At 40.3% G+C, this 22,538-nt stretch overlaps 1 long non-coding RNA gene across 2 annotated transcripts; it reads right to left on the bottom strand.

Annotated features, from left to right (window-relative positions):
• Nucleotides 1-11,240: 11,240 nt before the first annotated feature.
• On the bottom strand, nt 11,241-20,726 carry LOC128787289 (uncharacterized). Of its 2 annotated transcripts, none has more exons than XR_008430652.1 (3): nt 20,604-20,726; nt 18,756-18,872; nt 11,241-11,776 (listed from the first exon to the last, which is right to left on the bottom strand). It is a non-coding gene; the product is annotated as an uncharacterized LOC128787289 (long non-coding RNA). The 2 variants fall into 2 exon arrangements; XR_008430653.1 differs by lacking the exon at nt 20,604-20,726 and adding an exon at nt 19,698-19,770.
• Between the last annotated feature and the right edge of the window lie 1,812 nt (nt 20,727-22,538).

Here is a 22,538-nt window from a genome sequence, read left to right as displayed (position 1 = left end):
TGGAGGGGTGAGAAAGGCTCAACATCTGCTTCTGGTGTAACTGTTTGTATCTTCACTCTAAGAAAATTAGGTTTGAAATAATCTCAAATTGTCTGACACCTGTATCCTATTAGAAGTGACACATGGAAACACCTTCAGCATACTGAATTTAGCACCATGTCAACAGTTTAAAGTGAACAGGAAAAAAAATGGTAGAACTCATTGCTTCCCAGTTTCTGCTGGAGCAGACCTTGTGTCATTGCACAGGATCCTACTGCAAGCTAGATCCATAAACATAATGGGGTTTGAAGCAGTAATTATAATATGGTTTGTATCCCTAGCTGTAGCTAGAATTAAATTCAGCAAGGCACCTCAAGGTGACTGGAGGATTTGAGCTCAGCGCAGGCACACCTGTGGGCTGGCTGCCAGCCAGCATGTAGGACACGGACACACAGCAATTCCAGGGACATTTTTTCCTGCAGCTCAGGTTTGGCATCTTGCATCTCACAAGACTAGCAAGCAGGGATGGAGTTTTAACTCTCTTCCCAAGCCTATGTAACCTCGCACTTGCAAATTCCTCACTTTTAGGAACAGATCTGGTCACCTTTTCCCAGATAACACACTGACAGTAAGATCCAAGTTATTCTGAGAAGGGCATTTGTTAAAATTCATAAAACTTTATGACTGCTATAAAACTTATACTACCTAAAAATACACTCTCCATTACAAAGACAGATGTCTTCCCATTTGTTTTTAAACATGATCCTTGGAGAACTTTGAATTGATTTGTTTTGAGAGTCTGTTTTTCATGTTAGTCTGAGAAAAAAGAGAAGCTGTTTACTTTTTAAATAGTACTTTTTTCAGCAAATCTGCATCATCAAGGAGCAATATCTAGAGTCAAGAACACAGGACACATTGCATTTCAACATGAATTATGGCATGCTAATAAAAAAACCTGTTAAAAATAGAAAAATGGCAATAATGGAAAAACAGACAAATAATACTGAACTATTTTCTAAGAGAAAAGTGTGCATGTAGGACCCTGTAACAGGAAAAAGTGTCAAGTACAATTTAGGCTCATTTTTTGCCCCAGGACAAGCCAAATGCACTTTCTGGATGGTATGGAACTAGTGACAAAACAAAGGATAATATGCAATATTTTACATGCACCCATAGCTGAAAAAGACCAGAGAAAACCTGGAGAGGTTAGATTTATTCTAAGGGCACTTCACAGAAATTTCAAGCCTACTTAGATTTGTTAATAATAGGAGCTGAGTCAATTCTAATTTATTGCTTTAACATGACATACACTGCTAAGGTCAAAGCCTTCTAAAATGTTTTAAGATCTGTTATTGGCCATTTTCTTACCTCGTTCATGAAAGCTGCTTTATAGCTTCCTTCATAGATGGCCCCAATGCATGGAAACACAACCATCAACACTTTCTGATTTATGTAAATGTTATTCAGTTCATCTTCCTAAAAATTCATTGGCCTGGAAAAATAAAAGGGTTGTTCACTTAATATTTTTAGTGGAAAATGTTTATGACAATGTGATTATTGAGAAAAATGCAAGCAGACCAAAGTATAATAATATATAAATGGACATTTTCAATGCTATTGATCTGAGGGGTTTTTTTTCTAATTTGCATTCAGGAAGGCTCAAATGAAAGCAACCAATCCTATTCACTAACTCAGTAAACTTGTGGTGTTGCTCAGAGCAATGCAAGCTTGAATTCCAATTGAGCTGGAATTTTAAGAGCGGTTCCTGGAGTTCCTTTGGAGAATAAGTATGTCTGAGTAGGGCTGTGCTCTGCCAGTCAATCTCATGCTTGGTTTTCACAGAATAAATTCAGTGTCCATTTATTTATCTGAAGTTACTCAGCCATTGTGAGCAACTCGACCGCAATGTGTTATCACCAGTAGAGATTTTTTTCCACTGAACATGCAAATGCAACTTTTTTTTCTGAGAAAATGTGGTTTTGTTACTCTCAGACACAATTTGAGGAAGGATCACTCATATGCTGACAATATGGCTAAACATTGATGTTGGTATTATTTGGATAGCAGTTCCATAACATACTGCATCTATCAAACAATTACCTTGTCACTAGGCTCTTTAAAGTCCAGAAATATGGAAGTGCACAAGCATTTGTTGATCCATGCCATTCCCCACACCAATAACTTGCAGCTGGAAACCAACAGCTTAATTTCTACCTTGTTGGGCCACAAGACGTTTTGAGAATTCACTGTGCACAGGAAATCCAGACTTCTGAAAGCATTTTTTGGCTGATTCTCTAGGCTTCTGGTAGGTTTTTATTGCACTCTAACCCAGGGATTGCATCCCTAAACCTATAATGCTGAAGTTATTCTGAATTTGGTTATTGGTTTCTGCTGAAATAGGACTGAACTGCAGCATGTATTTTTCCTGACATAGAATGGCTGGTTTTATACTATGATTACATACAAAGTCTTCATCATTCTCACCACAATAAATTAATTAAAGAGATGAGAAAGAGAAATCCATTGATGATATGAAACTTATTCCTTCGCTTCTATTCTGTCCTTTTTAAAATGACATCTGCTGGGTACAAGGATACTGCTCCTCAGTAACCTAAAAGCAGCCAGTGTTAACTTGTCATTCTAGCAGGAACAGTTACAGCCAACATATTAGGAACCACATAATGTCATTTGCTCTATTATGGTGTGTTTGGATAGGAGCTGTGAAGTTGCCATTTTTCACAGCTTTTCAGGATTTATGAAGAAAAACCCCACAATTTTACTGTTTTCATTACCACGCTGTTTTTCTAGTGACTTGCCCAGATTTGCTATCAGAAATAACAACACCCTCTGAAGTCTGCCATCTTATTTTTCCAAGAGAGCAAAGGAGCACAGACTGGGGGCTGTGTCAGCCCTAACAACACCGGAGTTTCAAACATTGCAGTGGTCTCACTAAATTGAATTTAGACATGCTCTCAAATGCCATCAGTTACAATCTACTCCAGAGTCATCCCTGCCTGCAGCAGCCTGTTGGATTGTACCTGGAGATAAGGGATGGACATTATAAGTGGCTTGGCCAAGTGCTGCTGGTGCAGTGCTCAAGGTCACTTGCAAGCCCACCTCTGCAGGTGCTGGGTGATGAACAGCCACACTCAGCCGTGCTGATGGGCTCATCCTTCTTGCAGGCAGTGACCAACGCTGAGCAGCTGGCAGCAAGTCTGCTTCATCTTCCCACTGCTCACGGGAGAAAAAGAAAAAGAAAAAGAAAAAGAAAAAGAAAAAGAAAAAGAAAAAGAAAAAGAAAAAGAAAAAGAAAAAGAAAAAGAAAAAGAAAAAGAAAAAGAAAAAGAAAAAGAAAAGAAAAAGAAAAAGAAAAAGAAAAAGAAAAAGAAAAAGAAAAAGAAAAAGAAAAAGAAAAAGAAAAAGAAAAAGAAAGAAAAAGGCACTATTAGAAAAAGATTTATCAGCAAACGTAGCAGAGCCATGCTTGACCTCCATATCTTCTCTTGTTTCCCAAAGGCAGCACATGTAAGATATTTCCTGTCTTTCATGTTACTGGCTGGAATGCATCATGAAGTCCAAATTTGCAACCTGCTGTCTGTTTTAGTCATTAGGCATGACTTTCTTTGTCTCTTGATATGAACTGCAGCCAGCTGCTCACTGTTGTAATAATGCACAATTTCTTCAGTATTCCCCCTTCTCCTGGACAAATAAACAAAAAACCCAGCCAGGCTAAAAGCTGCAGTTCAGTCATTGGCCGAGGCTGCTGTGTCTTACAGTACCTTATTCCCACATCAGCACACTACACTCAGCTCTAGCTCACCAAAACACTAGTCACAGCAGCCTCCACCTGTTATTCAGGGGCCAAAATTCAAAGGTTAATGAACAACAATTAAAAGTAGCTATTAGACTTCAAACAAACTTATCTGACGACATGAAAGATGGAGTTTACTACCTGCAGCTTGGTTCTACATTCACTCATCTGTCTATAACATCCAAGAATTGTGAACTATGTATTATTTTTTAAAATTATATCCACTCTACAGAGACATACCCCAGGTTATTAAACTATTGTATTATCTTTGCCAGCTGTGTATCTTGGAATAATGTTCTCAAAACACTTAGTATTTCAACCTCTGACCACCTTCAAAATCAACTGAAGACAATTTTTAAGGACATTAAAATACACATTGCCTGTAAAAGGCAGGTTTGGTTATGCTTTGATGGCCACAAGTGGTACACAAGTATGGGTTATGTCTTTGCTCCACTAATTTTATATATACATATATTTAGTAAATGTGTTCAAAATGAAAGAAACTCCTAGAATTTCTGACTGTATCTATAACAAGCCTTCTGCAGAAGAGAAGAACTAAAACCTGATTTGAAAACTGAATGAGAGGGATCACACCCTCACAAAAAGTGACCTGTGGGGCTGCTCTGCCACTCCAACAATAAAAGTTTATTCCATGAGGAGCAAAATCAGTAGAAGTTGACTTCCCACTAAATTTTGTCCCCTAAGTCTCCTTCCAGTGTCCTAAGCCATCTGCTTTCCATGGGAATGAGTGGTTACCTGCAGTGGTCAGTGTGGAGCTGAAGCCATGGGCTGGCCCAGCAGCTGCTGTCACACCTACAAGGTAACAGATGAGTTCTGCTGGCAGGTCAGCGTGGGCACCAACAGGAATCCTTTCCTTCCATCCAGCTCCCAGTGCTCCTAGCCATCACAGGAAATTAAGGTTATTAAATCCCATCTCAGTTAAAACTGCTGAGCCCTTTCCAAGGTTATGAAGGGGCGACTACCTGGCAGAGTGAGGTCACATCACAGCAGGCTGCCCTAGTAGGTTATGAGCAGCCCATTCCTCGCATTCAGCACAAATACCCAAACCCTCAAAATGGGAAAAAGTAAAACAGCCTTTGACTGTGTCTCACAAACAGTTATGCAGCTGCTTTTTAAATTATAAAACAATTAGGGTTTTTTTTTTTTTTTGTATAATAATTTCATATCAATAGCTGCAAGCATGTTGAAAAGACCTGAAGGTTAACTCATCCATTCATCTCCAAATGCAATAGTGTTATTTATCCCTGTCCCTCCTCTGAGTGAAAACTCAGGAACAGGCTTTGTTGTTTTCAATGTTTTGGAATTTCAAGACAGAAAACTGATAGACTCTCTGCCAGTTTTCTCCTTGTTCAGTTAAAAATGTTGGTCTGAAGGAAGGGAAAACACTGAATTCAGTTCTTTTACAACAGCAAATTCACTCTTTCCCTTTTAGGAAAATCTGCAGGATCCCAGATGTGAGTCAGTTCTTTGGAAGAAAAGGGTGCAATATTACAAATATTTTTGCCAAGGGGCTTCACCAAGAGGTGGGAGACTCTAATGAAAAGTTTCTGCATGGCCATGCCAGCCATCTCCCAGGCTCACTATTTCCAGCCTTTGCTTGACCACACCCATTTCCTTTGGAAGCTCTGGTGGAGTAGGGATGCTCAGGCAATTTTTACCTTTGTGTTCCCAGATGCAGATCACACTGTGCAGTCCTCAGCTCTAGACTGTGGGCTGATAGCCTAAATCATTAAGTCAGGAATTACTTTCCTTATAGCTTGAAGTAATTAGTTGACTCTCATTACCTGCTTTAGTTCTGGAATTTCTCATTAAACAGATCCTAAAAAGATCACTTTGGGGAAGCTTTCATAGTGAGAATTACAAACAGCTTTCAAGCAAGAAGATCTTTGCTAGGAGGCATTTTTCTTTAGTTCAGCCCATTAAATATGTCTGAAAGCAGAAAGCAGAAGAATAAAATCTGCATGACTGACAGACAAGGCAGGCTATCTTATTACCAAAAATTGTTTACCTGCTTAATGGCTCATGGAAACTTGTGTTCCTACCAGCCACAGGAGTTAGTTTTACAGTTTTATGTGTGGTTAATAAAACCCAAAGAACCCTCATATATTTAGACTATATGACAAATCATTGTCATAGACAGAGATGCAACTACGAACTTATGTATTTTGGAGCCGAAGTAATGCCTATCTTCCATAAATTGCATAACTCATACCAATTACTCAGTGCCCACAGATCACAGCCAGTTTGATAAAGGAAAAAGTACTTTCTGTTTTCATCACTGAGAGAAATACAACTGGGCTGAGGGGCAAACCAGACTGGCACATGAAAAATCCCTGTTAGGAAAAGCCCTGCTGGCCTGACTGCACCTCCCATGGGATTCAGTCAACTGCCTGTAACTACTGGCACTGCTTAAATTCACAGCTTTCCAGAAGGATGAAGCTTGCTCCCTATTCATCTTTGCCACCATCTAAAGAATTAAGAGAATGGCTGGTGATGAAGAGCACATCAATCATGCTCATTGTGACAACTATGACTGTTATAAAACAGATACTCTTACAGCACATGCTAACCTCCCCCATGCTTTTTCTTTCTTTATTAAAAACTTGTTGAACACTGAGTTCAGGTCTCCTGGTACAGATGCCTAGAAAAGTGCTGACTGCAGGAACAAACCCATTTCAGGAGCTGCCCACAACCCAAAGGGTTTCCAGGGTTTCCAAGGGTCTAGGTGTAGTGCTGTTCTTACTGCTGCACTCATGCAGTTATTTCTTAAAGAATGGCTTTGAACAGTCTTCAGGAGCAACCAGCTGTGTAGAAACACAGCTAACAGAGAGATATATCTTTGCTTTAGCTCAATATTTGGTTCATCTGAATCTTTATCCTTTATGGTGGAATGGCTGAGCAGAGGGAGCAATTGGGAAATTTCTGAACCAAGGTCAGCTCAAGAACAGTCACTATGAAATTATTGTCAAAGCTTACATTCAAAGTTTCAAATGGGCTAAGGAAAGAACACAGAAGAAACACCTGTGGCCTGAAAAAAATGAGAAGGCTTCAAACTAGGTAGTTTGAACTGACACTCAAACTCTTGTCCTGAAAACAACTTCTGGGACACTATGATGTGTTAACAACCTTTGTTCAAGCAGACAACAGTGGAAGAATGGCTGTAGCTGCCCCTTACCTTCCCTGGCTAAAAATGTACCCTGGCCTGATTTGTTTCCTATGCTCAAAAGCTGCACTGGGAAAGAACAGGACAATCTTGCTAAAACATGCAAGTGAAAATACAGTTGTCATGATGTCTTAATGAAAAAAAGTCTTCCTGAAACAAGGACTCATTTAAGATGTAAACATTTTACATGTACCTTGCCACTGAGGAAAGTGGAGAGGACTCTGTTTGACAGACCATGGGGAAGAAATGAAGTTTCTAGGCAAGACAACCCAAGAAAAATGAGTCTCTAGACATTACACCCAAGTTATTCTCCCTTGTGTAGAAACAGAGAATCAGAGGACTAAAGTAAATATTTGAGTCATCTGATCCACATGCTATAGCCACAACTCATTAGATATCTCCTAATTACAGCTTTGAAAGATGCCATCGAGTGACACAAGGCGGCCCTAGATGTATTTAGTTAGTTTTACTACTGAGGAGCATAAGAAACCCTTGGGTTTTTTCCTACAGTCAACAGCTCCAACAAAGAGCTCTCCATTAATTGCAACCACATCTTGTCTATTTTTATGTATGAGAAACACTACAGTCCTTATAAAAACCATAAAACAGCCATTGTCATTAAGGAATGCTATTAATCAAGGCCTTCTTGAGTGCTTCCCCTTCTCAGCTCCCTTGCCTAGCTCTCAGCCCTTTGGCTTTTAACTAAAAGCAGTGTGCAGCCCTTGCAGAAAGCTCAGGATTTTGGTTTCAGTGGAGGAAACACTCAGCTGTGATCCCTCTTGCAAAGGGGAGACCCTGAAGTGTTTGCAGGCATTCCCAGTAATGTTAATGACAAAAAGAATCAATCTGACAAAAAGGACTGAAAATACCCACTTTGTTCCGAAAGTACCTTTCATACTTTGCTTCCCTCCTCCACTTCTGGAAAAATCAGTGCAGCAAGCAGACGAGAAGCTGAATTATTTTGGCACTATCCCAAACAGGTTATTTCTGGAATCTGGGAATATTTAGACTCAAGATTAAGAAAAGCTTTCCAAGGGTTAAGGTTGCCTAATGAAGCTGAAGGGTTGTCATTATGTAAGGACAATTTAGACAAGCCTCTGTTAGGAATATTAGTGTAAAGATTCTTCTTTGGGACAGAAGCATAGATTAAATGATACCCTAAGATATTTTGGCTGTTTGTGAATGCTCTACAACTCAGAAGCACGCCCCTCCCAAGTTGCCATCCTGTATTTTAACAGCCTTCTGTATAAAATTTTAAACGCCTTTACCATTCTCACAGGAGCTCTGCACAGACACACTTGAAAGTCCTGAAGAAGACTGAAAACTCAGTTACTTAGTTATAACAAAAGCAAAAAAAAAAAAAAACCAAACCCCAAATGCAATTGTTATCTCATCAAGAAGTAAAAAATAAAATGAGGCAGAAGACACACATGATAAAAGAAGATACCAGAGCCCCAGCAGTAAAAATTACGAGTTACAAGAGTGATATAAATCCTGTTAGTAGGTTGGCAGAAACCTGACATTTCCAGTTCCCCACAAAGCTGTTATACATATCTACTGAACGACAAAATTAAGACTAGTTCTGCCAGTTTGAGTCATGGCCAATTCAGGCAAGTTGCAAAGCTGAGCTCTTTTTGAGTCCATGTTAGACACTTTCACTCTGCAGCAGCTAATTTAGTGCTGCAATAGATAAACTTTGAAGAATTACTCTGAAACATTTCCCAAGGTGTCTAGGAAACAGTTAAGCATTGCAGGACAACTTTGGAGTGCCTTAACTTCTTTTTTTCCCCCTCCTGACAAATAAAATAGGAACTTCTTAGATTCACTGCTTCAGGCTCCTAGTTTGAAATGTGCTTCTGAGAATGGTCATTGGCAGCCCATAGCCAGGTCACCAGTTAGCAGAAACACAGAGAAGAGAGCCACAAGGGACCCTGGCTAGTCCTTTCTCCTGCCCTAAAGATCCAGCACACAGGAAGAGGATGGCTGAGTAGGGCAAGCCAGCAATAGCACGGTTCATCCATGTGGTTTTATGGGGCAGTTTACTTTTATTACCTGGTAATTACTGAGGAAGGCTTCAGACAAGCTGACTCTGTAGCCCACATGGCAGCAGACTTGTGTGGGCAGTCAGCTCACCAAAATCATGCTGCCAGACTAATGTTTCAGAAGGGAAAGTCAGTTCATTAGGAAAGCCAAGTTCAAGAAGACAAGTTCAGCCACATTTCAATAGTACCAGAAAAGAATTATAAATACTGACTCTTAAGTTAAAACAAAAAAAGGAAGAAATTGGAAAACGCAGCTGAAGAATAGGGAGAAGTTACAAGGTACAACAAAAAGTATAAAATATCTTAAAAATAAAAAAGGCTGGAGGGCACAGATCAGATAACAAAAAAAGTGTTTGTGAACAGAAAGGCAAAGAGTTTTAAAGCTGAAGTGGGCAGGCTAAGCTCCATGCTGCAGAACAGACACTTGCTTATGGCATCATCCCTGAAGTGGGTACAACAAGGAGGAGTGAAGAAGAGGGAAGAGAAGGCCTTAGGAGACGTTAAAAAGAATAAATACTGAACATGCTAATTTTTCAAAGGAGAAGCATCACAATCCAGGGATACGATGGCTGTTGCTTTAAAGCAGTGGGTATCATTACCAAAGAAGTCACTTGATATTTCCTCCTCCTTAACTGTTCCCTGCTGTGGTACTATTTCTTCACACAGTTAGTACATGTGAGCAGAGCACATCAATACTTGTAAAATCAGTGCATTCTTCTCTGTAGAGGCACTGAGTGTTTGTGAAATGAGCACTTTGGTGAACCTCAGACTGCTTTCTCTGAGCTAATACCAGTTAACAGATTTTGATCCTCTGTACCTGTTTTAAACTTTATTTAAATCTTAAACCCGAAAAGATATAAAAAAATCCCAAACCATGTGATAAACATATGTCAAAGTCATATAATTTCCAATCTCTTCTATTTATTCTTTGCAATAAAAAGCAAAAATTACTGTTGATTTACTGTGCAGTCAAACATTGGGAGAATACAGGAACATGTGGGATCAGTTTAGGCCAGGATCAAAACCCCATAATTTAGCTGAGAGCAGCTTCCAAACTAAGCTCGTATTTTTTCAGACTATATTTATAGTGCAGTTACTACATGCCAGTACATCATTAAATGTCCTAAGAACTAAACCCACCCTATTCTTTATGGGGAGGGTTTTTCCCCTTAAGTCAGAAATACCCATTCCAGTGGAATTCTGAAGGAACCAGCAGCATTCACAGCATTCTGCCCCCAACCATCTCCAGTCCTGATGGCTGCTAAACTGTCTGCAGCCTTTTCTTGATGCTGGTAAGAGCTCACAGTCTCCTGTTCTCACTTCCTAACATGCACCTTGGCCTAGTTAGAACCACTGCTCCCCTGGCCAGTTTGAATCAGGAAGTAAAGCTGGCAAAAAAACAAAACAGATTTGGGATGAATATGAGTGTCTGGCTCTACCAGCAGCACATCAGCCTTGAGGATGCTGTAGAGAAGAGGGAGGGATAAGTTACAGAGGCAGAAAAAAATAAAGAAAACCAAAAAACTCAGAAGCTGAACAACGCAGCCCTGAACATTCATGCTGTTGTCCAGCCCACTGCCCAGAATTCTGGATGGGGAGAGAGAGGACTGACTCCCATTTCCACCACTACATTTGGGATACAGAGCTCTCTGGTGGGCTGCTCTCTCTGCATGGCACAGATAATGATGCAATTGTCAAACCTTCTGCTTCCTGCTCTGCATGCTTGGCCACACGGTCCCGGTTCAAAGCCTGATTATTTCTGACCCTGCTGCACTAAAGCTGAAAACTGAGAGGAACATTGTGCAGGAGACAAATTGGCCATGCATCAGAGATCTCAGTTAAATGCTCTTACAAGAGGAATGGTGTGTTTTGATGAATGTTCAGAGCTGAAAACTTAGCCTTATCACACAGAAGTTGCTGTCTGCAGGGAGAGGCAAGGGGAGAGTAATGCTGCCTGGAAAAGCAGCCAGCTGACTCCTTATCTCTCCCAAACAACACTGGGATGTGTTGAGCCCAGGAAGCAGTGGGAGAATGAGAAAAATCATGTCCCAGACTAAATCAAGAGTCGCTCCACTTTGCAGAGTCCACAGCTGCTGCAACATCCACAAACACAAAACACGAGTTGAAAATGAACTATTGCAAGACTTTATTTTTGTTTTTCTCAGTTTTCTCTCTTTTCTTTTCGCACTTGAATGTGTGCAGAAGATACAATCTGAGTACTAAATGTTTTTCTAAGAAGAAAATGACAGCCCCAGCAATAAATACTCTGGGATTTATGGAGTCAGTGCACATACGGTGGCAGGAAACTTTGACAGGTTGCTGTAAGCATCCATGAAATGGTCTCTAATGTCTGACTGGAAAGCACTGCAACATTCAGTGGGATGGACTGAAAGGCAGCCAACATAGCAAACATCTTGGGTGATTCAATGCCAATAATTACCTTTTATCAAACTTTAACTAGTGATGTCAAAATATTTCTGGCTTGTAGTCATGGAATGGGCAACAAACACACAAGTTTGCTACTTCACACTAACATATGTTTGGTCTCAAGATGTTAAGCACTCATCTGTTTCCAAATTGTATTTAAAATTTAAAAATATAATAACCCCAAACCCCAACACAACAACAACAAATTTAAAAAACTGCAACCTTTTAATCCCTGTCCATGCTGTTGAAACATGTCAGCTTGCATACAAATGATGATTTTTCAGGATTTCTTATCTCTGATATTTCTCATGACATAATGCCTCCAGTGTAGACCTGCAAGGTAAAACACAGTTTTAAGCCTGAATAACAAAACTGAGCCTTCCATCAACATGAATTTGTTGACAGGAGAAAGAAGGCTTGGACACACAGCTAATATTTGGGTTGAAAACAAGTTCAGATTGCTGCAACACAGACAGCAAGGGGACAACAATATTTTGGCTTCACAGAAACAAAAGAGAAATAAGGACTAGATTTTTAGCTTTGCTTTCAAACTCTGACTTCAGAGCCAATTAAAAAAAATGATTAAAACTATTTTGTGAAGACAACCAAACCTGAAGTCAAGCACAATCCTCTCAGCTGATACTGATTAAAAGGGTTGTACAGCTCTTCTGATAGCCCAGTCTTAGTGACTGGTGATTCATGATGTCAGCAGGCACTTCTGTGAATGTGGCTTTTCAACCTGAGCATTGAGAACACCAATAAATTAAATAAACTAAGTTTGCCAGTGATCCTATTGCACCTCTTTTTTCTTTTTATTAAAGCAGCCAGAAAGGTAAAAAAAAAATCAAACCCACAAATCTTCTACCATTTCACTACTGAGCTATAATACATTAAATCACAGATATGAGTCAACAACACCATGCTGCTGGGAAAAATGGAAAACCATTGTGGGAAGAATAACCAAATGTCATCTGTAGAACACATGGAGCAACGCTCGCACTCAGCTCTGTGGGGGGAAGCAGAGGGCTCAGCTGTGGGCACCACCATCCCAGGAGGATGTGGGCAGAACACAAAAAGTCTGGAGAACAGGGACAAGGACAATGAGGAGCCTATTAGAGAAGACTTACGCTGCTTGTATTGAGGAGCAGAACCCTAACCCCAATACCGCTTGTCGCAGTCCTGGGACATGTGAGGAGAAGCTGGGAGGAAGGAAGGGTTTCCTCTACATCCCCAGCCCCTGGACAGCATTAATCTCTCTGAAGAGAAGGAGTGTCAGAGACAAGACTGAGACAAGTACCCCTGCTGTGACTTTCAGTGTAGCAGGGACTGTAAATCTGTGCAATACAATTTGGCTAATTTCTGAGAAGTTCATCATGATCTTGCTGAGTGTGCTTGCTCCAAGTTTTCTTACTCCACTGCCAGAGTGAGAGTGCTCAGCTCTTGGTGTCCACCTGGGCCTTCCTTCCAAGCTGCTCCACTTGGCTCTTCCTCCTTTCTGTTTACTGTTACTGGCTCATCAGTGGTTTGCCTGTCTTTCTCCTGAGCCTTCCCTCCTGGAAGCTGGAAAATGTGCTGGGTTGCCTTTGCTGACTCAGAAACACTTCCCTTGGAGCAGATAAAGAAACAGAAGTAACCCAGCAGTTCCTACAGACTGACCAGATTGCACAGAAGATGTGCTGCAAATTTAACAAACAATTCAGTTAAAATAAGTGGTAGTAATTGAAAGTGCTTGAAAGGACAGCAGTGCTGTTTTAAAATAATTATTTCTTTAATTTTTTTAATAACAACTTTGTACAGTAACATTGAAATGCAAAGTTAAAATGTACTATTCATTTGAGGCAGCAGCATTCCCATTAGAAATTTTAGGCAAACAGAGGGAGTGGGTATAGAGAGAAAGAAACAAGTTTTTTTCAGAATTATGTGTTGAAAAATCCAAAAATAGAAACATTTCCCAAGCAATTTTCTACGTGCAAGTATCCCAGTTTCCCAGCAACTCTGTCGGTGACTTTCTGTTAACTTTGTGGGAAAGCAGCTCTGGACAAGAAGCTAAGAGGTTTTTAGAGTCTATTCATAACCCTGCATTTGATAAATTGCTTCATTGTTATAACAACTCCCCTTCAACATGATGATTAATTCTTCTTGTTTTACACAAAAAACATTTGGTTTAAAATGCTAATCTTTGAGCATTTTCTCTATCATTACATCAGAAGTTCTGTCAAAATGTTTCAAAACTTCCAGAAAGTTTAAGGTATTTTCCTCAACTAAAAACCATTTTACATGGGCAAAGTTTGTCTACATGTTATATAAAACTGGCACTAATTTTTATAGCATGGTTTTAATAGGTTTAAAACAAAATGAATAATTATCTAGATAATTATTTAAAGCTAAAGGAAGTTGTAACATTGTGGTAGCCATAACAAGAAATACAAAATTTTGTCTGGTCTTTTCAATTAATATTCCAGATATCTGTCAATTCCCCAATTGCATTCACAATTTCTTGAAAGAATGGCACAGGGTTAATTTATGCAGTCATAATTTTTTTTTACATAATGAAGTTATTCATACCAACATGAACAAGACCACACTCTGAGCAAGTTGGATCTTAAAAGTATTTCAACCCAGCTAATGCCAAGGTGAGGGTTTCTTTAGAACAGAAATTCATCCAGGCAATTCCTCTGCCACAGTTTCAGCAGCAGCAAAGAGCTCCCCCAGCACACTCTCAGCTACCCAGGCAAGCAAGGTGAGCAATCAAGTGCAAATCTGGTTTCTGCCAGCATCCAACAAAGTTTTTATCACGGCACTCCTTATGACAGGCACAACAGAGCCCAGCCCCAGGGTGTTTTAACAGGGAGTGGCCTCCTGTCCCCTCCTGGGCAGACCCACCCAAGCAGCTCCTTGGGAATGGGTACATAGCAAGGACCTCCACCTGCAGCTTGACAAACACCTAGCCCACACATGCTTCAGATCCTCTAACGCTCATTTCTACTTCAAATTCAGCTTTTCCCCAAGCAGTCTGTAAAATTTTTCTCCACTTAACCTCAAATTGCCTTTCTCCCCTGCTCATAACTTGAGCTGAAATGAAAAAAAAAAAAATAAGCTTGGCTTGTCTTGGAACGTCAAGAAGTAAAACCAGCTTCGAAACAACTGCAAAACAGCAGAAGTGGGTTTCAGTGGGACTTCTAATGTCCTGTGAATTACACTGGTGCTTAATTAAATTACCGTGCTGAGCCTGGGCCTAAATTAATGTGAGACACACTCCTCTGTGTTTATTTGGCTTGGATAATTAAAGGAAGTAACAAAATGAGGGTTTAGAGCTAATGTAATTGAAAGTTTCAGTAATTACCTATTTATTCACTCAAGCACCTGGCATAGCCTGTTTGGTGTATATCGTGAACACAGGAATAGGTGAACAAAATTCTTCTGCTGCAATCCTCTGCTATAGAAACTAAATGGGGCAATTCTTAAGAACCAATCCTACCTCATCCATTTGTAAACTATTGCCTTTCAAGCCATTAAATTATTTTCTATATCTCTGGTTCTGAGTTCCATTGGAAGCCAGCAAATGGGAGCATGAGCAATTTACTTATTTACTTTAAGCCTAGAAAAATGGGGGAGACTTTGAAAAGGCTGGTGTCTTCTTGAGAAGAGGATGAAATTTCACATTGGTTCTTACTGAAACCAATTCACATATTCCAGGCCTTTCCTCTCCCTACCCCATCTCTCCCCCACCACCATAATTTGCCCATTTATGCATTAAATCTGGTATAACAACTCTAACTCCCTAAAGACCCTGAACCCATTTCCACGCTGTAACATGAAGGCAACTCCACCTGGGGCTGTGAAATGGCATTAGAGTAGTGGAGAAAATGCTTTGCAGTATTAACATGAATTAAACTGGAATTGAAAATAAAGACCCCTGAACAGAGTTTCTTTTTGCAGCACTAATAAAATCTGCATTCTTGGCAGCAGCACCTAAAATCTGGCTGGTGCACTGAAAACAGAAACCCTTCCTCTGGCTGGTGTCGCCCCTTTCCTTCCCTGGGCTGCCAAGAACCACAGGTTGCTGCTGGAGAGGAACACCCATCAAGGTCTCTCTTAGTTTGGGGTCCCACCAGAATGAATATTAGCTCAGGGGTGCCAGTTCATCTGCCAGTGTCCTCAGCTGATGGAAGAAATGGATTTGAACAGGAATGAGTGAATGGGGGAAAAAAATCCTCTTCAAGTTTTGAAGTTGTCAAAGGTTTTGTTTTGATGTGGAGTTCAAGGCTCCAATAAACCTTCCTGCAAGTTTAAATGAAACTGAAAATGTGATAAGCTAGACTCTGTGCTTTGCTGGAATAACAAAAATCTATGGACCACACTCTTTTACTGAAGGAGACTGAGTCAGTGCAGTAGCTTTCCTACACCGAGTTCTTATTGATGTTTCTTTGTTGTCACCTGCATTTATCATCCACTGTATACATGTAATTCTGAAATCCATCTTTTTGCAATGGCATCTCTTATGTTATGCTAGTGAGACATCTGTGAGGATTCCCATAATGACCAGCTACATACAGCTCTCTGTCTCCCACAGGACACAAAGAGGAAGATAAACCATTCAAAGGGAGCCTTGAAACTCTGCAGCAGCAAGTCCTGAGAGGGAAAAAGCACCTGATGATTTGAAAGGCTTCTCTTAAGTTTCCTGCAACATGGCATCAGCCTTCAGATGATCTGCTGGGAGCTCATCAGGCCCCCATGTGCATCATTACTCACAGTATTACACTGTTATGGTCTTCCTACAGCCAGCACAGGCAATGACAGTAAATAAACTGTGGAAGCCAAATCAGTATTCCTTCAAAGTCTAGGAGAAATATTGCCTCAGAGGGATCATTGTCTACTGTACCTCACCATTACAAAAGTTTCATGGGAAAAAACACAGATGTTGAAGAGAAAGTTAAAAACAAAAAAAAAAGGGTATTCCAGGGCTGTTTCATCTGAATTGCTGTTTCTGGTATTCTGCTGTCATGTCTCCTGTCACTATCTGGAAACCTTTTAGAATCGTTAGAGTGGCCTAACACCTTCTGCTAAGCTTGAACTCTCTTCAGCCTGCAAACAACTCAGTATGGCCAGGCCTGCCTTGTTTCTTCCTGTCCCAAGAAAACTTAACTGAATATCTGGCCTTTCAATCTCACGGATATCCTAAGTGTCCAAAGCCCTACCATGCATTATCCCTTAGTCTCCAAAACTAGCAAGTGGATCCACTCAGGAATAAATCCACCCAGATGAGCAGTCCATTTTTAACTCCTCTGTTCAGGTAACATAATCAGGTTAGCAATCGGTCACCTTTCTAAACAACAAATATCCTGTGTTACAGACAGGAAAAGTGCATTATCTCTTACATCAGCGGATTTTAACCCCAGCCCACTCAGTCTCCCATTTTAGGACATCAGCCTATTAACTGACACAGAACATGCCCGAACAACAGAATGCTTTTGTTGCAAATAATATCAGAGATTTCAGTAAACAAAACATTGCAAAGGACCACCCATGGGTGTCATCAGCTACTCCTTTTTTACCCAGTACTTTATCAGTGTCTGTCCAGATCCCTCCCAAGTGCTCCAGCTATTGCCATTCTCAACTGCACCCTGAGAAATGAGGGCAGGAAATGGACTTAGCTGAGGCCACAAAACATTTATCTTAATACTAGTCTGCTAGATTACAATGTTTATTTAAAGTGGCATAATAGTCTGCAGTTGGAAAAAAAAAAAAAACTGTAGGGATTTCCCAATGCTTTTGAATTCTCAGTGCTTTCCCCTGGTGATTTTGATTTCTCATCAACAAATAAAAAGATGAAACATTGTTCCATGTGGTGCTCTCTTCACTGCCAAAATGTGTGCAGTGTACTGGAGGGTTAACTCACATCACCTACTTCCCCTGGAAAATTAGTAGACTGACCAATAATCCTTACTCTTTGGAGACTTTAGGAATGTATAAATGGCATTATTTGCAACTGTCTTTTTAGCTCATGCAGCTGTTGAGATATTTTTATATTTGTTACCCACTTCAGACATGTGAGTTATTCTCATACTTCAATCAGGAAGTAGCTGGTCTGATCAATATATAAGCTTTTGTCCCACACCTACTGGAGAAAACATTCTTGTCCCAGAAAATATGCTGCTTGAGGTCAGGATCACAGAACTGTATCCAGGAATCATTACCTGAACCCAAGAACACTAAACTTGGCTACTTGCTATGAGACACTGAGTTTTACAGATTAATGTGGGTTGTGATCTGCCAAAGCCTTAATAAACTCCATTTATATCCATTATAAATTTCTTTCAGAGTCTTGTGGAAAAAATTACTTTTCCTGCAAAAAAAAAAATCTCTAAAATACAAACTTTTAGGGAATCATACTTCCCAGCTGCATGAAAGCCCAACAAGGATATTACTCTAAACACAGAAATCACACTTTTGAAGATCACTATCCTAACAAATCTCACATCAGAAAAATAAATCAATCCACCTAAAAGTTGTGGATTTTGATTTGAAATCCATTCCCCTAATCTGCCAAGTTCATTTCTCTGAATGAGATTCAGTGTGAATGCAGCTTTTTTGCAAGTCAGGGACAAATGGCACAGTCATACAGAAAAACGTTCCCCAAAGACTTCCTTGTTGTGTGTAGGAGCATTAATAATGAGTTATCTCTATCGCTATCTCATTTCAACATGACACACCCCAGTGTCATTCTTTGGTTTGCTGGGGATTTTTGCTTTGTTTTTACAGCCACATAACCTCTCTGTATCACCACGATATTGGTCAATCACAAGCAGAAATAAAAGAAAAATAATTTTTTTCTCCAGTGTTACAGCATGCAGCACAGTGGGGGGATAATTAACTCACAACTCTCCCTATTTCCCTTGGAAAATTATCATGCTGGCTAATAAACATTATAGTTATGAGGCTTTTATGAACTTACAAACCCTGCAGTAATTTCAAGTGCATGTGTGGTTTGTTCAGCTGTTTGAACACTTCTCACCTCAGTCACCCTTTCTCCCTGTGAACTCACACTCTAGAAATGCTTTGCATCAATGAAAAAGAGCTGTGTGATTAAAAGTGTATAAGATTCCTGCACATTTACTCCTTCCATGACTAATTAGAGGGTTTGGGGATTTTTTTCCTTTTCTAAGTGGAGCTATTCTGCCAGAGGCTAAGAACTGGGGAGCTTGGTGCTTAACACACTCTGGATTTATTATCTGATCTTCAGGTGAACCACTTAAACCTCTAGTAGTCTAATTTTACCAACTGTAAAACACAAGTAACAGTTATCACCTACCTTTAGGTGTCTTCGGACGTTCCAGGGAAAACACCATCTCAAGGCAATGGGATGTGCCAAACTTGTTGTACTGTGGGATCAACTTCTTCCTCCAACTTTCCAACAGAAGTTCTTGCCCTTAGGAAAGCAGAGAATGAAGAACATGCAGAAAACCCTACCTTATTTCTTCCCATTAAAAAGGCTTAAAATATAAAGAAACTACATACAGTATTTTTCAAAATGCTGCAAATAAACACTGCACTAATTTCAGTAAAGACCATGTAGAACAGTAAAAAATGAATAAGTTTGAATAAATATTTCTAAATAAAGAAAGAACTGTTCCATTCAACAGCTTGTGCCAATTTATCCCTCTCCACCTGAAAATAACTTGAGAAAACTGGAGATCATGGGCATCCTCAGAACAAGTGAGAACTGCAAGGCATCATTCTGTGATTTTTCTGAACAGCATTTCCCTCTTGGGCTGCTGATGGGATCCCCTTGGACACACAGTCAATAAATGTCCTGGAAAATATGTTTTCATTTCATGAATGATTTCCTTAACCAGTGTGAATGTGATACTTGGCCCTTTCAGTACTGCGAAGAGCTGAGAAAAATGCATCTTCAACAAAGCAGGAATGACATGAAATTCATTCTCACCGACACATGGATATTCCTGAATGCTAGAACACACACCCATCACCAGTACATTTGGGGACTTGAAAACTTGTGTAATGCCATCTGAGTAAGTCCAGCTGCATCACTTACCTGGTATATAATGCAAAGAAACACATTGTGCTATGTCTCTTCCCTGGCATTCACTCCAGGTAAGAGATTTTTGTTCTTTATTTTTCATATCAGAATTATAAAAAAGCAAAACCAAATGAACAAACAAAAACAAATAAACAAAATAAATAAATAAACAAAGCAGAACCTTTAAACACTACCTCTCCAGTAGATACTCACCATCCTTATTCCTTTCTGAACAGGGAGATATGCTTCACTTTGGCAAAACATTTTAAGAGATTCTAAGTCACTGCAAACACCAATCACAGGAAGAAAATGAAGCTCTGTTCAGCTTTGCACATCTATATTCCCGTGCATACAAAAATCACAGAGCACACCTCAATATATTTTCAGAATATTTGGCAACAATGCATTAAATATAATTACGGCTGCATGTTGGCTCTTTGTTCCTATACTCAGAGGTGGAAGATTATGAAGTGGTGTCTTTCACCTTCTGAAGTTTGTAGACTTTTTTTCCTTTAAGTATACACATTACAACGTTTGCAGAGGGTAAAGTCAACAAACTGTGCCCAGCAGCTGGAACCCAGAGCAGAGTAACCAGTTCCTGTTGGGGCCAAGTCTCCAGCTCCAGATTAGTCACCAAGAACGCTGAGCCCTCAAGACAGAGGTGCTTTGTTCTCATCCCAGAAAATCCCAGCACAACCAGGGAAGCTCAGCTCGCAGAGGCCTCATTGCAGAGATTTGCAGTTGTGTTTAGGGCTCAGTTTAAAGCTGGGAAATTCACAATGAGCTGAAGTGCTACGTGCCAGCATTGTGCTCTCAGTGCTCAGCTGGCTGTCTCTCAATGCTCAGAGCAGTCCAGGCTGCTGAGATTTAGAGGCCTGGGACACAACTTTATTTACAGTGAACATCAGACAAGAGCTTGTGCTGATGATCATCCCTATAAAAGCTTTTTATATGCATATTAAGTAGATTAACTCCCCACACCGTGGGTTGCCTTGAACATTTCCTGATCTATATTTACATTTCTTTGGTCTGGTGAAGAGAAAGTCAGCACAACAAAGTCTTTATTTATACCCCACAAAACGTGTACCTTTGGGAGAAGGGATACTGAAGTTCACGTACCTACTCAAGGAGAGCAGTGTTGGGTGACAAGTTGGTATTGCTGCTCCCAGGTCTGCTTTTTAATTGGTTTTCCATTAGAGCAAGATTTTATCATATCAGCTTAAAACGTTACAGTCAGTGAAAATCATCCCCTTTGCTAGAAGAAAAAAAAGACATCCAAATTAATTAAGGAGACAATAGAAAAATTTTGTATCAGACTATTTAGAAATTCGCACCATGAGAAGCAGTATAATTTACTGCTCTCAAATGTGAGAAAATTAAAGGATCTGTCTTGAAAAAAAAGAAGTTTATTTATTCTTCATGCTGCACAAGCGTGGCGGAATTTGCTTTATCTGACACTTACAGAAAGGATGGTAACATTCTCTTCTCCACACAGAAAGCTGTCATCTTCATAGCAGACTAACTCTGTGTCCTCACACCTGAAGATCTCTAGCCCATGACTGGGACTTAGTCCTGATCAAGCAGTTAACTTAAGCAAACTTGTCACCCTTGGAAGGGCCATAGCATAGTCCAGTCCCTTACACACAAAATGTCTTTTCTCCAGCTCCTTGCCTCATTTGAAGTCCAACCTGAACACCATATGAAGGCTGAGCTTTCAGAACCAGGAGGAAGCAATTAAAAGATCTATCCAGCACGAGTGCTTCCAGGGAAAAAATGAATGCTCTGTAGGAATCCCTCACCTCTTTAAGAACAAGAGTGTAGGGTTTGCCCAACAATAAAAGTTTAATGGCAGTTATTTTACACAGTGTCAGAGTGAGCCCCACACTGATCATCTGCTGAACTGAAATTCAAGACATTTAGATGCTCACCACTGACCTGGCAAAACACAGGCCAAAGTCATACCTGGAACAACACCTTGCTATTAGGTTTTTATAAGGGCTATGCAGCAGAGCATGCACGCTTTTCAGGGAGGCAGGGAAGCTTTGCAAACCAAAAGCTCCTTATGACACTAAATGGGATCAGCTTACAACACTACAGACCTCAGTCAGCAGGAGCTGTATGTGCCCTACAAGAGAGCTCAAGGCAGATTTCAGTGCTTGCTACAGACCATCCTCTCTGTACCAGCACAACACAAACACACCAAAGCAGGGCTGAGTGTCCCCAGAACAGCACTTGGGCAAGATCAGAGGATGCCAGTGGACATGCTGCTCCTGCAGTCCCAGCAGGAGGGTGTGCCAGGATCAGACAGTGTGTGGGAAACAATGACTGCAGCAAAGGGGCTTCCAACCACAGCACCTTGGCTGTGCTGCAACAGAGTAATTTGGTACTTTCCCACACGGTCAGCCAGCTCTCCTGGCCAGCAGGACAGAGATGCAGCAGAAAGACCTTCCTTTCAAAGGATTACTCCTGGCTCTGGAGAGGTTTGTAATTTTTGGCAGTCTCAGGATGGGCTGTGCAAAGAGAAAAGGAACTTCTCTGCTCCCTCTCCCACACTGCAGCCACGCAAGGCCCAGCCATAACGTAGCTCTTAATAAAAAAAGCACAGATGTGCCCTGTAGGCACTTAAAAGACTAAAAGAAAAAAAAAATAAACAAAATGATCCTGTGTGTTTCATAAATCGGTATGTAAGCATAATGCAATCTACTATCTTAGATAGAAAATGAAATATCTTAAAAATTATTGAATCCTTGGTGAATTTTCTCAATGGATCGGCATGAAGCTATTTAGCCCAGATGTTTCCATAATTCTGATGCATTAGGAGCTGCACAGCACCGTGGCCAAGTGTTAACACAGTGAACTGTAATGTAAAACATGTAAAGATCCTGGCTTCCAGAGTTATTGGAAGTTTTCACTCTAACCACGCTGCTTCCTTAAGCAGCTATATTTTCTTTACAATATGCACTTATATTTTAATGCACATGGAAGAAGAACTAAAGCATTCCCCTCTCTCCCATTAAAACCTAATTCTGTGTGTTCTCTGGAAGAACACAGAGA

The sequence above is a fragment of the Vidua chalybeata genome, chromosome 4 (genome assembly GCF_026979565.1).
Source record: "Vidua chalybeata isolate OUT-0048 chromosome 4, bVidCha1 merged haplotype, whole genome shotgun sequence".
In the NCBI taxonomy this organism is placed as follows: domain Eukaryota; kingdom Metazoa; phylum Chordata; class Aves; order Passeriformes; family Viduidae; genus Vidua; species Vidua chalybeata.
This window is presented reverse-complemented; position numbering and strand designations above follow the sequence as displayed.